Here is a 3,936-nt window from a genome sequence, read left to right on the forward strand (position 1 = left end):
AAAAGAAACCAAACCACAGGGGTCAGAGCTCAGCATATTTACCAAACTTTCCCCCAAATGGGTGATCTTAATCTCTGAGTGTCAGAATGTAAGTGCATAATTTGTTGATACATGGCTCTCGTGTGGCGTTTTTCTGAGTTGGTTTTTGGTTTTCCATGAAGCTCTGCATGCAATCCGGCACGTTCCCCCCAAATCCATGGCCTTCAGACTGGGAAAACAGTATTTCTCCTTCCTCTGCTTGCTTTGTCAATGGGGCTGGAGGCCTTGTTCCCGAACCTGTCCTCCAGGGTCCCTTCTGGGGTCTGTGAGGAAGTGGGTCTCTCCCTAAGTGTCAAGTGGGCAGCATGGCTAGCCTTTACCTTGAAGGGTGGGCCTGGGGAAGCTTATTTGGTGCATTTTAGCTCCTGCCTGTTCTTTTTCTCCACCCTACTTGCTTGCTCTGCTCAGGCCATCAACTGTAGTCAGCACCAGTCCTGGTCAAAGACCTGCCCCACACACAGGCGGAAAGGTCATGACTTTAGATGCGATCATAAATAAAAATTCTTAGACCAAACCTGAATTTTAGCAAAGACAAGAATCCACAGAGTATGATGTAGTCATAGTCAAACCATGAAAAACACATCTCGCCCAGAGATAACGTAGATCCTCGCTGTCTTCCACGTAAACCAATGATAACTGATAAGAGATGTAGCATTTCCTCAGACTCTCATATATAGGTACATCTCCTCACAGAAATGCTATTAAGCCCAGGGTTTGGATCAGCTTGGAGCCACCCTCAAGTCATACCATGTACCTGTACGTGCTCCTGGCTTCTGTGTCATGGGTCTTGGAAAGCCATTCCGCCCCGATGAAGATAGTCAGTGGGTCTATTCAGGACAATCACACAGCAGTCTGTGCTGAGATTGAGAAAGAACTCATGGCTGACAACGTTACATACAAGGTAAGTCTGGGTCTTCATCAAACATCACTTAGCTCTCAGTGGCCCTCTGTGTTTCTAACCAACTTTTCCTGCTTGCAGGGTTCCTTCGAAAGGCCTCAGAACACCAGTGAGGTAAGGAGCAGTCACCCCATGGTCATTTCTGACCACACTTGAAAGGGAAATCCCAGGGCAGAGACAAGAACAAAAGCTATTGAGTCAAGAAATCTGGGGAGAAAGTTAGGAGTTTGAAGATGAAGTCTCCGGCTCAGGCCACAGATGAACCAGCAACCAGGTTTTGCTGGACTCTTTGATCACTATCCCAGAGCAGCCCCATGCCTAGGGAGAGACCAGAAACCCACTGCAAACCTCAACCATCCCTGGTTACCTTGGCCTGAATTTGAGTCCGGGTTCCATGTGGCCGGGGTAGCTAGGAATGGATGAGGTTGAGGGTCAGCAGACCCTCAACTCAATGCCCCCAACCCTGTTTCAGGAACTCTGCTATGGGAAGTTTATAGAGGGCTTCATCTCCACCCTGAATAACATCTCTACGAAACACAAGAATGACTGTCACATAGAAAAAGTCTGTAAGAACATGAGGCAACTCACCGAAATCTGCCCAAAGCTGAAAGTAAGTTGTTCTTAGGGGAACCTGAGACATCATTTCTCTCGCCACCACAGCCGGAGGCCCAGTGGGGCAAACGGCTTCTTAGGGCCCCCATTTGCCACATGTGAGGCTTCATATACTACTTTGTCATGCAAAAGAAGTCCACTCACTGACAGGGACTGAGGCTTAGGGGAGTGGGGGATTCAGGGGTTATTCTAGACATTTTTGTTTACCCTCTGCCAAGCCCGTATGCACGGAACAGGTCAGGGCGTGGACTCAGCCTGGGAGAGGGAAGGGCACTCAGGGCCAACCCCGGTCAGGTGGCGAGTCTTAACTGGCTCTGGTTTGCCTTGCTCTTGGTGCCCCTTCTTAGGCTAAGGAGCTCCAGTGGGAGCCCACGGTGTGGGGATGGGTAGTGGCTTGGGGGGGATGTTGTGGGGAAACAACTGAGCTTCCCTGCTCTTTGCCCACCTTACTGTTTGTCTCCTGTGTCCTCCCACCCTGCACGTCCTTGTGTCCCTGTCCTGGGAAGCCAGGAGACCTCCCCACACTCTGCTGGGTCTCTCCCTAAAGTAATGGATGATCCTCAGTCCTGTGGCTCAACCATCACCAGATGGTGCCCAGTGAAGACAGATGGGGAGGGTTTGCCTGAGTTACCTCCTAGGTAGATAGATGGGTCTTACAGGGCTGGGAGAACAGAGTTTGCTTTTACTTTTTTTTTTCTGCTAAGAAGAGAACTTAATTATGTGTTTCTTATTTAGCTAACAGGACACAACTGTATTACTGAGAAAAGTAACTTCTCAAAGTTCAAAGAAGCTTTACAGAGTGTTGTCATATCTATAGAAGGATGGAAATCTTGTAAAAGGATCAAGGGCATCCTCTGAGACCTCGTCCTCTCACGTCCTGAAGCCCTGAGAGTTTCAGGAGATGGGGCTGGAGGAGCCTCAGGAACAATTTACAGCCGGGGTGGGGTGAGAGTTTTCTGGCCCTGGGTCAGCAGATGGGGCTGAGGGTGGGTAATGGTAGGGGTGTGCTTGAGGAAGTATTTCTGTAACTGATGCATCAGCACTTGTTGCCTTAATAAAGCTGGGGTAAGGAAATGCTCGTAAGAGTTGTGACAGTGTTCAGTCTCTCTGGGGCCCTGATAGACCGAGAGGGGTAAGGGGCTGGGGTTGCTGGCCCCATAACCAAGGCTTCTGACCTGGAGGGCCAGGGTCTCTCAGGAAGAGAGGCCCAGGAAGGCGAGTGGGAAACCACCCTCATCTGCCCCTTCGATGTGCTTCCAGCACCAGGGGACCTGCGGCAGGAGCCCCATCAGTGCAGTTTGTTCCCGCTCCTCTCCTCCCTGTGTCCTTTAAAACTCACATCAGATCTGCTCCCGGACACCCCTCCCCAGCCTCACTCAGCACCCGTCCACGCCTGATCCAAAGGTCCAAGGCCCTCCCTACCTGGGCTTCTACTGCAGCTCTAAGTTCACTGGATCCTCCTCCCCACCAGCCCCTCCACCTGAGGACTCAGTGCGGCCACAGAAGAGTCAAACCTAGTAAATGGCTCAGGAGAACGGGGGATTTTAGGCTACTCACAGAGGACTCAGCACAGTGGGGGACCTGGACCAGGCTAGGGGGCCCATGGGGGCTCAGAACATTTCCAAACCCTCAGCTTTATCTCAGCCAGCAAACTAACTTCAAAGCCCCTCTCCTGGCTTACTGAGCCCCTCACAAACCCAAGGACACTCTCCAAGCATCTCCTTGACCTAATAGCCCACTCCCCAACTATTAACACCCTCGCATCCCCAAAGCATGGGGCCTTGCTGGTTGGGGATCCACCAGTCACTCGGGTCTTGAAATGCTGCCACATTGGGCTACCAAGCTCTAACCCCTACCCACTTTCAATTCTTTTTTTTTTCCCATTTATTTTTATTAGTTGGAGGCTAATTACTTTACAATATTGAAGTGGGTTTTGTCATACATGTAACTCCATGGCTGATTCATGTCAATGTACCCACTTTCAATTCTAACCCTAACCCTAATTATTTGAACCATTTATTAGAGGTGACTGGGATTACCCCACAATCCAAACAGCTTCCTACAATCCAGACCTTCAGACCATGAACTTGTTCAACAAACCGGGAAAGATAAAGATCTACTGTTCTGGAATATAAATAGGCATCAAGCTGTAACCACAACTAAGCCCAGGCAGGACTTGTACAGAGTCTGCAAATCTACCTTACTCTGCTGTGAAGCCTCAGACTGTGCCTGCAGCCAGCACGCAGACCCACTACAGCCCTCCCCACACTCACCTTTTGCCCCATGATTTTCAGACCACTTCCAGCTCATCTCCATGGTGAGGACCACTTCAGGATGGAGGTCAGTCTCAAGTGTGACTGAGGGAAGTGGCCAAATTATCTCAGAAC

The sequence above is a fragment of the Cervus canadensis genome, chromosome 4 (genome assembly GCF_019320065.1).
Source record: "Cervus canadensis isolate Bull #8, Minnesota chromosome 4, ASM1932006v1, whole genome shotgun sequence".
NCBI classification, from domain to species: Eukaryota; Metazoa; Chordata; class Mammalia; order Artiodactyla; family Cervidae; genus Cervus; species Cervus canadensis.